Consider the following 12,650-nt stretch of genomic DNA (forward strand, 5'->3'; position numbering starts at 1 on the left):
CCCGGCCCACGTCATCCCCCGGGCCTGGAATGCCCTCCCTCTGCCCATCCGCCAAGCTAGCTCTCTTCCTCCCTTCAAGGCCCTGCTGAGAGCTCACCTCCTCCAGGAGGCCTTCCCAGACTGAGCCTCTTCCTTCCTCTCCCCCTCGTCCCCCTCTCCATCCCCCTCATCTTACCTTCTTCCCTTCCCCACAGCACCTGCATATATGTATATATGTTTGTACATATTTATTACTCTATTTATTTATTTATTTTACTTATACATAGCTATTCTATTTATGTTATTTTGTTAGTATGCTTGGTTTTGCTCTCTGTCTCCCCCTTTTAGACTGTGAGCCCACTGTTGGGTAGGGACTGTCTCTATACGTTGCCAACTTGTACTTCCGAAGCACTTAGTACGGTGCTCTGCACACAGTCAGGGCTCAATAAATATGATTGATTGATTGATTGTTTATACCGTCAAGTCTTTTCCTACCCATAGCAACACTGTGGACACATCTCTCCCAGAATGTCCTGGTCTCCATCTGCAAGCGTTCTGGTAGTGGATCCATAGAGTTTTCTTGGTAAAAAATACCGAAGTGGTTTAACCACTGCCGTCTTCCACGCAGTAAACTTGAGTCTCCACCCTCGACTCTCTCCCATGCCGCTGCTGATCAGCATGGGAGAGTTTTGACTTGTAGCAAATTGCCTTCCACTCGCTAGCCACTGGCCAAGCCAAAAATGGAATGGACAGTCCTCTGCTTGAATCTCCCTCCTGCAGCAGAGACTGGTAGAGAACTGGAAACTCTCCAGATGCGACCCTGAGAGGGGATTGGGAGACTACAGAAGAATAAGTAATCATAATCCTTGCCACGAAAGAACTTGTAGTCTAGCTATTTTTAGAACTATGATTTTTTTCTATTCCTTCTGGTAATTCTCCTTCGTTTATCATTCGTTATTTGAATGTTTAAATTTTTCAGAACTGAGCTTGTCGCCTAAATCTATTTTTATAATAGAGTGGTTTTTTTTCTTGTTTGAATGTAACCTTAGTAGAATAAGTCACTACCACGGTGGAAATATATATGTTTCGCACCTGGGAGTGGATATTGAATTACAAACAAACTAAATGTAGCCCCAGGCACTCTGGCAAATGGCCATCAAGCTCATAGTATCAAAAGGTGTTCCACTATATTGCAGCTGTCGTTTTACCTGACCATCAGTGAGGCTGACTAGTTTAATAAAACTTGCTTGAAAAGTCAGTCTGTCAGTCAACTGAATTTATTCAGTGCTTTTTGTGTGCAGAGCACTGTACTCAGTGCTTGGGAGAGTGTAATGGGTTCAAGTCCCGGCTCTGCCAATTGTCAGCTGTGTGACTTTGGGCAAGTCACTTAACTTCTCTGTGCCTCAGTTACCTCATCTGGAAAATGGGGATTAAGACTGTGAGCCCCCCATGGGACAACCTGATCACCTTGTAACCTCCCCAGTGCTTAGAACAGTGCTTTGCACATAGTAAGCACTTAATAAATGTCATTATCATATTACAATATAACAATATAACAGACACATTCCCTGACCATGATGAACTTAAGAGAAATCAGTCCAAGACCTTCATACAGTTGGAGCCCTATACTTACTATCTTTCCAGTTAACATCACTTCTTAGCTGCTTCTTAATATTGCAAACTCACTCCACCGCAACAGCTCACACAACCTTGTGTGAATTCCAGTAGGGATTGCATCAGCTGTGTACTTTCGGGAGCACCTAGAATTAATGAGACTTCCCCGTCTAACCATCTAGTCATTGGTGGATTGGTCCTCTGTTTTTCTGTTTCTTTGTTTTGTTTTGTTTTTCCCCCATTAAGCCCCATTCATCTATCCCTGCAGAATCTGCCGGCAGGCATTTCTCCTCTTTGTCTCTCTTGCTCCATTGTCTACAAGTGGGTAGTAAGGGGACAGGGAGAGGAGAAAAAGAGAGGAAACTTCTGGGAAACTTGGCTAATGCAGCTGGGATCAGCATTATGCTGATAACTTAACTGCAGATCCTGTAAACCGCAAACTCCTTGCAAGCAGGGATTGTGTCTAACAATCAGTGGTATTTAGTGAGCTTTTACTGTGTGTAGAATACTGTACTAAATGCTTGGGAATTGCCAAAGTTGCCAGACATGTTCACTGCCATAAGGAGATACCAACTCTATTATATTGTACTATCCCAAGCACTTACCATGGTGTTCTGCATGCACTAAGTGCTCAATAAATACCACTGATTGATTGAGCTACTAATTCTATTATACTGTACTATCCCAAGCACTTATTATGGTGTTCTGCATGCACTACGTGCTCACTAAATACCACTGATTGATTGAGATCACCATCATGGTCGTGATCTACTAGTTGCAAAGCACTTGGATAGATACAAGGCTATAATAATAATGATGATGATATTTGTTAAGTTCTTACTATGTGCTAAGCACTGTTCTAAGCGCTGGGGGGGGGTACAAGGTAATCAGGTTGTCCCACGTGGGGCTCACAGTCTTAATCCCCATTTTACAGATGAGGTAACTGAGGCACAGAGAACTTAAGTGACTTGCCCACCGTCACACAGCTGACAAGTGGTGGACCTGGGATTAGAACCCATGACCTCTGACTCCCAATCCCGGGCTCTTTTCACTGAGCTATGCTGATTGGACACAGGATCTGTCTCACAAAACATTCATAATTTAAAAGCAAGGGAACTGGTATTTATCTCAGTTTTACAGATGTGGAAACAAGGCACGCTAAGGTTAAATGACTTGCCTGACGTTGGTAGGCAAGTGGCAGAGACAGGAATAGAACCCAGGTGTCCTGACTCCCTGCGCTCAGCTTTTCCCACCAGGCTATGCTGCTTTTCTATATAAGATGAAGAAAGGTGGTGGAGATCCTTGAAGTCAGTAGCTGGGGAGAAATAAAGGTGGAAGTAATGGATTCTCTCATTCAACACTGTATTAAGTGTTTGAAAAGTAGAATACAGCACTAAAGAGGGACAATCCCTGCCCACAACAGTGGAGGGAGAGAGAATGGAGAGCGAGGAACAGTTAGAAGGTTAGCTTAAGAATAGTAAAGAGAACAAACTGGGGTGTAGTGGAAGAAGAGAACAGACAGGTGAGTGGAAGGCAGCTGCCCATCCACCTCCTCAAACAGACTTTCCTTACCATCGGCTTCAAAGCATTCACTTAGCTCTTGCCTTCCGACCTATCCTCACTCATCTACCATATCTCACACCACACACTTCACTCCGCTAAAGTCAACCTATTCTCTGTACCTCGATCCCATCTATCTTGCCCCCAAATTCTTGCCCTTTCCGGAACTCTTTCCCCATTAATATCCAGCAGACCACTGCTCCCCCACCTTCAAAGCCCTACTAAAATCATATCTCCTCCAAGAGGTCTACCGTGACTCCCTCCCTCCCTTCTGCACCATCCACGCACTTGATATGTAATAATAATAATAATGGCGGCATTTGTTAAGCACTTACTACATGCAAAGCACTGTTCTAAGTGCTGGGGAGGATACAAGGTGATCAGGTTGTCCCATGTGGGGCTCACAGTCTTAATCCCCATTTTACAGATGAGGTAACTGAGGCACAGAGAAGTTAAGTGGCTTGCCCAAAGTCACACAGCTGACAAGTGGCAGAGCTGGGATTCTCCCCCTTTTAGACTGTGAGCCCACTGTTGGGTAGGGACTGTCTCTATATGTTGCCAATTTGTACTTCCCAAGCGCTTAGTACAGTGCTCTGCACATAGTAAGCGTTCAATAAATACGATTGATGATGATGATGATGATTCTAACCCACGACCTCTTACTCCCAGGCCCGTGCTCTTTCCACTGAGCCACGCTGCTTCCCCACCATAAACCCCACAGCACTTGGGAACGTTTCCTGACACTTCATGCTCTCATTTACAACTCATTTCAATGTCTATCCCCTACTAGACTGTAAGCTCCTTGAGGGCAAGGATTATGTCCATTAAATGTAATAATAATAATAATAATAATAATAATGGCATTTGTTAAGTGCATACTATGTGCAAAGCACTGTTCTAAGTGCTGGGGAGGCTACAAGGTGATCAGGTTGTCCCATGTGGGGCTCACAGTCTTCATCCCCATTTTACAGATGAGGTAACTGAGGCACAAAGAAGTTAAGAGACTTGCCCAAAGTCACACAGCTGACAAGTGGCAGAGTGGGGATTAGGACCCATGACTTCTGACTCCCAAGCCCATGCTCTTTCCACTGAACCAAATATATGGTACTGTATTTATTCATTCATTCAGTCGAATTTACTGAGCACTTACTGTGTGCAGAGTACTGTACCAAGTACTTGGAAAGTACAGTTCAGCAATAAAATGGAGACAATCCCTGCCCACACCGGGATTGTACATCGCCGAGCATTTAGTACAGTGCACTACACACAGTAAGTGCTCACTCAATAAAAAAAATTGATTAAATGATAGTAAAGAAGAGCTTTGAAACCAAGTTAGGCAATTTTGTTTTATAGGAGTAGCTTGGGGAGCAGTTGGAGGCTTTTGGGGAGGGGAATGTTGTGTTCCAAATGGTATTTAGAAAAGATGAGATGCACTTTGGTGAGATCATTAAGGAGGCTATTAAGGAAATTTGGTTGGAGCGCACTTGAACCAGGGTGGTAGTTTTAAGAGGTGGAGACATGAAATATAGATGAAGAACTGGCAGGATTTAAGGGGAGTATGACTAGCAATCAATTGTATTTATTGAGGGCTTATTTTGTTCAGGGCACCATATTAAGCACTTGGGAGAGTACAATACAAAGTTGGTAGACACATTCCCTGCCCACAGCAAATTTACAGACTAGAGGGTTATACAAACATTAAATCACAAATATTTACATAAGTGCTGTGGGGCTGAGGGAAGGGGAATAAAGGATGCAAATCCAAGTGCAAGGTTGCTGCAGAAGAACATCAGAGAAACTCATTGCGGGAAGGGAATGTGTCTATTTATTGTTATACTGTACTCTCCCAAGCACTTAATACAGTGCTTTGCACACAGTAAGCACTCAGTAAATACGATTGAAAGAGAAAGTGAGGGCTTAGTTGGGAAGGCTTCTTGGAGGAGATGTGCTTTCGATGGGGTCGCCTAACTTTCATTCATTATCCATACATATGGGCGGTGGATGTGGGAGATAAATCAAAGATGTCTCTAATTAGATTTTGAGCATGTGAGACAAGAAGGATGGTAGGATTGCTCACAGTGATGGAAAAGCAAAGTAGAAAGGGACAGGGAGAGCAGATGAATAGTTCAGTACTGGCACAATTAATTTTATGGGATAGGCATTCATTCAGCTGGATTTATCTTTAAGGCAAGATGGAAATATAGGATTTTAGATCAGGTGAAAGGTCAGGTTTGCCCTGGGGATCTTCTGGGTAAAGTCTCGAGACTCAAAGCTCATTATGGGCAGGGAAAATGTCTGCTAATTCTCTTGTATTGCACGTTGCCAAACATTTAGAATGGTGTCTACATGTTTTGTTTCGTTGTCTGTCTCCCCCTTCTAGACTGTGAGCCTGTTGTTAGGTAGGGACTGTCTTTATATGTTGCCAACTTGTACTTCCCAAGCACTTAGTACAGTGCTCTGCAGACAGTAAGTGCTCAATAAATACAATTGAATGAATGAATGAATAAATGTTCTGCAAATAGTAAAGCCTCAATAAATACCACGATTGATTGATGGATTAAAGGATGGGTGGAATCCTGCTCTAGCTGTGAGCCAGACCTATCTTCACCAAATTCTACTATTTGGTAGTAGTAGTAGGGAAGCAGTGTGGCTCAGTGGAAAGACCACGGGCTTTGGAGTCGGAGGTCATGGGTTCAAATTCCGGCTCCGCCACTTGTCAGCTGTGTGATTTGGGTAAGTCACTTAACTTCTCTGGGCCTCAGTTCCCTCATCTGTAAAATGGGGATTAAGACTGTGAGCCTCACGTGGGACAACCTGTTCACCTTGTAACCTCCGCAGCGCTTAGAACAGTGCTTTGCACATAGTAAGCGCTTAATAAATGCTATTAAAAAAAAGGACCTGGGTTCTAAGCCCAGCTCAACCACTTGCCTGCTGCATGATCTTGGGCAAGTCATTTCACTTCTTTGGGCCTCAGTTCCCTCTTCTGTAAAATGGGGATTAAGACTGTGAGCCCTATGTGGGACAGGGATTGGGTCCCATCTGATTAGCTTGTATCTACCCCAGTGCTTAGAACAGCGCTTGATACATAGTAAGCATTAACAAATATTATTATTATTAGTGTTAGCAGATAATAAATTCTATTCTATTACCAATAAATACAACCTAGGTGGTATTTATACACCTGAGGAATCCCTGTCCCTTTTGTGTAAAGAGGAGAACGGGACTCAATACAGAATCACATTTCGACAAAGGAAACTGATCATATCACAATTTTTATCTTTCTCTGTAAATTCCCAACAGATTAAATGGACTAAACGGACAAAGTTGACTACCCTGGTGTAAAAAAAGTAAACACATATTGCCTTTATTATATTTTACTTCGGAGTACTAAAGCACCTTCATTATATTTTGCTTTGTAGGGCTAAAGCTTCCAATAGGCTTTCTACATATTTACATATATGCCAGAGTTTTCTAGGTAGATTTCAAGTAGGGTCTTCAAATTTCAGGGAGCTTAGGGAAAAAGTCAGTCTTTTCTACCAGGTGAAACTAATCCAAACAAAATAAAATATCATAGCTAAGGTGTTTATTGACCACCTACTTTGTCCAGAGCACAAACTAAATGTTTAAGCAAAATGTAAGACACCTGCCCAACCATCCAGGTGCTTAAAGTCTAATAGAGGAGAAAGGCAGAAATAAGGAATATATATATATTCCTATATATTCCCACATTCCTATAAATTCCTATTCCTATATCTATATTCCTATATATATACCTAAATATAGATAGATAAATGTCTCTATCCATATATGTTTTACACAGACATGGAGAGAGGAAAAGACAAAAGTGTAGAAGAGTGAAACAAATGAATAATTAAATGGAACACGTTCTTCACTATATATACCCTATCCACAAACTTCCACCTCCTCTAAATGGAGTACAATGTTTGCAGAGGAAGTAAACAAAACAGTGTAGGGCCATTAGATTGATTTGATCAAAATTTACTAGAAAGGGAATTTTCCTTGATGAAAACCACAACATTGTCTAACTTTCTAGAATCAAATACGGAGTTTTACTGGAAAATGCAAACCTGAACAACGTCTTTAAGCCTTTTAGACCCTGCTGACTGTAATCCCTACATGCTGAGACAATTAACCAAAGGAACCAAAAATTCAAGCAATCAATCACTAGATTGTGTCTGTCAGCTCTATCACATTCTTAGTATAGCAATCTGTGCCCACTAAGCACTCAATATCATTGATTAATTGATTGCATTTCATTTGTAGATATGGAGCCTGATTTCCCTTTCCTTCCCCCTCGACCCACCCTAAAATAGGACCAGACTCACATAAAGTCACTTGGAAAGCTTTTAGGAGGGATGGAGAAAGGTTCCAGCTCCACCCCCCAGCCACTGTGCATGAGTGAGAATCAGCATGGCCAATTGGAAAGAGCACAGTCCTCGGAGCCAGAGGACCTGGGATCTAACCCTGCCTTCACTACATGTCTGCTGTGTGACCTTGAGCAAGTCACTTCACTTCTCTGTGACTCACCTCATCTGTAAAATAGGGATTAAGACTGGGAGCCCCAAGTGGGAAATGGACTGTGTCCAACCTGATTATCTTGTAACTACCCCAGCAATTGGTACAATGCTGGCACATCATCGGTGCTTAACAAATACTAACATACAAAAAAAGGGGTAGGAACCATCAAACACTTGCAGAACTAGAAGGGGCCTAACCTGGCAGGGGGAGGAAATCAGCTAAGCTCTCCTCCACATCAAAAGGGCAAGCAGCATGCATCTTTATATAACATTCTCCCAAGCACTTATTGTACTCTCTTCCCACTGTAAGTGCTCAGTAATTACCTTTGTACAGTGCTCTGCAACCTGTAGGTGCTCAATCTATTGATTGATTTTTCACCGGCAAAGAAATAGTGAGGAGAATTTCTGAAATGAGATTTCTTCTTCAAAATCATGCCCATACATGTTCCCTTCACTTTTTAATCTTCCCACCCTCAGGCAACAAATGCACAGATAATGGATCACTGTTTAAATAAAAAGCAATGCAAAGTGTACAAACCTCTTCAAAATTCCAAACTCACACCCTTTAATTCACTAATGTCAGCATGTTGAGAAAGCATATTACAGGCTTTAGATAAAGCTCTACTAACTTCACTAAGGAGATTGGCCAAGTACATTTTCATTTAACCTATGTCTGTCTGGTGATCCAGCTGCTAAGAGAGTGAATCCTGAGTGTTCTATGATGATATAGTAGTTAAAGTAACTTTAATACATAATTTCATAATTTCACTTAATACATAATTCACAGATAGTGACTGAAATTCCAAAAATACTTTACTTGGTCAAAATAACTCTAGAAAGGAATTTGCCAGTGATGAAGAGTATAATGGCTTGTCTTAAATGCCACATCTAGAGTTCCTGGCTTCCTCTTTAAGGTGACTATCATCAGCTGAATTTTCATCGGGTTTGTAATTTTCCAAAGCACTGTTTTTCACATTACTGTTCTCCTTTTATCTTCAAAATATCCTTATGAGTGAGTATTGCCACCATTTTACAAATATGGAAACTGAAGCACTCTATAAGTACGATTGATTGACTGACTGATTGAAGCATGGTCCTTGCCTGAGGTCACATGGCAGGTTGGTCGGTGAGGCAGAATATCAACCCAGGTCTTCTGACAATACTAGACTCTTTCACAAAACCCCAATGACTCCCATAACGAGCATCCTGACATTCCTGATGGCCTATTTCCTGAGCAAGTGTAATCACTGACCCTAAGTTTTGTCTTCCTTTAAAATTCTTAAAATGCTTGACATTGATTTCCATGACTCAGACTGCAACACTGAAATCTCTGAGAGATGGCGTAATGGCCACAGGGTAAAGCTTCTTTTAACATTATACGCTACTAATGCAGAGGCGATGGTGTTGATGACGATGGAGTCTCCAGATGAGAAGGCCGGATGAGCCTCAATTTTGAGATGTCAGTACAGGGAAGATAGAAGCATCATAGTCTATAGGAAAGAGCAGGGGCTTGGGAGTAAGAAGATCTGGGCTCTAATCGCTACTTCTCAACCTGTCTGCTGTGTGACCTTGGGCAAATCAGTTAGTATCTCTGTGATTCAGTTACCTCATCGGTAAAATGGGGATTAAGACAGTGAGCCTCAAGAGGGGCATGGACTGTGTCCAACCTGATTGCCTTGGATCAACCCCAAAGCTTAGTTCTTGGCACATAGTAAGTATTTAAATACCATTAAAAGAAGTGGAGTCAGGCAAACCACTAGCCCTCTCTCATCCTGCCAGCCTTGTTCCTGCTGGGGCATGAAGTGCAACAAGTGAGTCAGTGGGTAGGGGTCCAGTGCAATGTCAAAGTGCTCGTGAGGTTTTTCTACCTGCAGGCCCCTCTTACAGATGAAGTGAACCCCACTATAGTACTGATGTTGAGTCACAGTCCCATGGCCTGGAGAAGCTACCATGATAAAGCCCACTTTGGTCTCAGAAATAATCACGGAAGACAAATTAAGAAGTTTGCTGAAGTAATAACAATTGCGGTATCTATTAAGTGCTTATTGTGAGCCAAGCACTGAACTAAGTTCTGGGTTAGATACCGTGTAAGACGATCAGACTCAGTTCCTGCCCAATGTGGGGCTCGCAGCCTAAGAGGAAGTGAGAGCAGATATTTTATCCCTATTTTACAGATGAGACAAATGAAGCACAGAGAAGTCAAGTGAGTTGTTCAACATCACAGAACAGACAATCTAAGTGTCTTTTCTGAAGGGTCTTCTGGCATCACCGTATAATTCCTTTCTTAACCATGAGGAATGTTTCTGTACTGTTCTCAGAATTCTATCTTTGGTGATTTTGCACTTAATGGATGGATGGCATGTAGAGGGGAGGGGAGCAGGTGGACCACAATATTTAAGGGGAAAAATTTTACGCCCATTAACATCCAAATGCTTATCTCTTGGTATAGGCACAGATACGGCTCATAATGCCTGGAAATGGAGAACGGGTTTTTGTTGGGGGTTTTTTGAGATAAGAAATGAAACAAAACTGGCAAACTCGAAAAGGTGGGGTACACTGCTATTTCAGAAGCCAGCCAGAGCCCAGCTATTCCAAAAGTGCTTTTTCTTGTAGTATAAGGTTGTTCTGGTGCCAGACCATCAAATGTGAAAAATGGTAAGAGACAAAAGCGAGCTTGGATTTAGTAGAAATGCAAAAGATGCTTAATTTAAGTCAGAATCCGGGAATGAACGGTTGGTGATCTCCTCCAAGGCAGTTTATCTAATCCCCCATTTTCACACATTTTAAATAACTGAGTGTTATTCTGCCAGTAGCCGAAATATACTTCAAAATATAATCAAAATGGGCTGCTAGTGGCTTTCCTCGCATAAAGAGAGAGTCCACAGATTACACGTGCAGCTTCCTAATGTCATGTCCCCCGGGTAAAAGGCTGTATATTCTTTTCTGCCCAATTCCCGTCTTTGTGCCAGGGAAAGGGAAGGCTAAAGACTCCAAGGAGCAAAGGGAAGAAAATACTGTCTCTCTGTCTCTCTCTCTCTCTCTCTCTCTCTCTCTCTGTCTGTCTGCCAGCCTGACTCCAATCAGAAAATTTGCTAACCACTGCCTGAATTCCCCCTCCCTACCATGGGACTTTGGGCAGCGTGCTTTAGTGGATAGCACAGCCCTGGGAGTTGGAAGGTTGTGGGTTCTAATTCTGGCTCTGCCACATGTCTGCTGTGTAACCTTGGGCAAAACAGCATGGTGTAGTGAATTAAGCACAAGCCTGGGAGTCAGAGAGTCGTGGGTTCCATTTCCAGCTCTGGCACTTGTCTGCTGTGTGGCCTTGGCAAGTCAGGTCACTTCTCTGTGCCTTAGTTTTCTCATCTGTAAAATGGGGATTAAGACTGTGAGCCCCATGTGGGACAGGGACTGTGCTTAACCCGATTTGCTTGTATCCTATTCAGTGTTTAATGCAATGCCTGGCACATAGTAAGTGCTTAACAAATACCACAATTATTATTATTATTACTACTTCACTTCTCTGGGCCTCAGTTACTTCATCTTTAAAATGGGGATTAAGAGTGTGAGCCCCATGTGGGACAAGTACTGTGTTATCCAACCAGCTTAACTTGCATCTATTCCAGCACTTAGAACAGTGCTTGGCACAGTAATTGCTTTAAAAATATTATTATTATTGTTATTATTATTATCTGCCTAGAGAATACTGAGTCAGCATGCTCAGCAACTACTCCTTCAACCCATCCTGAAACAGGTAACTGCTGGGATTATTTATTTATATTAATATCTGTCTATCCCTCCAGACTGTAAGCACACTGTGATCAGGGAACAAGTCTACCAAGTATGTTATACTCTACTCTCCCAAGTGGTTAATACAATGTTCTGAAAGCCGTAAGCACTCAGTAAATATCACTGATTGATTGATTTTTCAGAGAGGGTTGCAGAGGCAGCAGTTTCCCCTGCTCTCTTTCCAGAGTGCTGTCTTTAAGCATACAGGGAGATAATATCTCTCTGTCTCAAATTCCTCTCCTCCAATTCTCTGCTTGACCCCCTCCAATCTGGCTTCCGTCCCTTTTACTCCACAGAAACTGCCCTCTCAAAGGTCACCAATGATCTCCTTCTTGCCAAATCCAACGGCTCCTACTCCATCCTAATCTTCCTCGACCTCTCAGCTGCCTTTGGCACTGTGAATCACCCCCTTCTCCTGGAAACGTTATCCAACCATGGCTTCACTGATTCTGTCCTCTCCTGGTTCCTCTCCTATCTCTCTGGTCACTCAGTCTCTTTTGCAGGCTCCTCCTCTACCTCCCACCCCCTAACTGTGGGGTCCCTCAAGGTTTGGGTCCCATTCTATTCTCCATCTAGACCCACTCCCTTGGAGAACTCACTCACTCCCATGGCTTCAACTACCACCTCTATGTGGATGACACCCAAATCTACATCTCCAGCCCTGATCTCTCTCCCTTCCTGCAGTCTTACATTTCCTCTTGCCTTCAAGACATCTCTACTTGGATGTCCTCCTGTCACGTCAAACTTAACATGTCCAAAACAGAACTCCTTATCATCCCACCCAAACCCTGTCCTCTCCCTGACTTTCGCATCCCTGTAGATGGCACCACCATTCTTACTGCCTCACAAGCCAGTAACCTTGGCACTATTCTTAACTCCTCTCTCTCATTTAACCCACATAGTCGATCCATCACTAAACCCTGTCAGTCCCACCTTCACAACGACATCATTAAAATCCACCCTTTCCTCTCCATCCTGATTGCTACCACATTAATACAATCACTCATCCTATCCTACTTGGATCGCTGCTCAGCCTCCTTGCTGACCTCCCAGACTCCTGTCTCTCCCATATTCCAGTCCATACTTCATTCTGCTGCCCTGATCATTTTTCAACAAATGTTTTCCCACTGCTCAAGAAACTTGAGTGGTGGCTCATCCACCTCCACGTTGAAC

The 12,650-nt window shown here is 42.8% G+C and overlaps 1 non-coding gene across 1 annotated transcript; it reads right to left on the bottom strand.

The window, feature by feature from the left end:
- Positions 1 to 671: 671 nt before the first annotated feature.
- On the bottom strand, positions 672 to 809 carry LOC119935591. Its single transcript, XR_005453390.1, has one exon. It is a non-coding gene; the product is annotated as a small nucleolar RNA SNORA7 (small nucleolar RNA).
- Positions 810 to 12,650: the final 11,841 nt, after the last annotated feature.

The sequence above is a fragment of the Tachyglossus aculeatus genome, chromosome 1, assembly GCF_015852505.1.
Source record: "Tachyglossus aculeatus isolate mTacAcu1 chromosome 1, mTacAcu1.pri, whole genome shotgun sequence".
In the NCBI taxonomy this organism is placed as follows: Eukaryota; Metazoa; Chordata; class Mammalia; order Monotremata; family Tachyglossidae; genus Tachyglossus; species Tachyglossus aculeatus.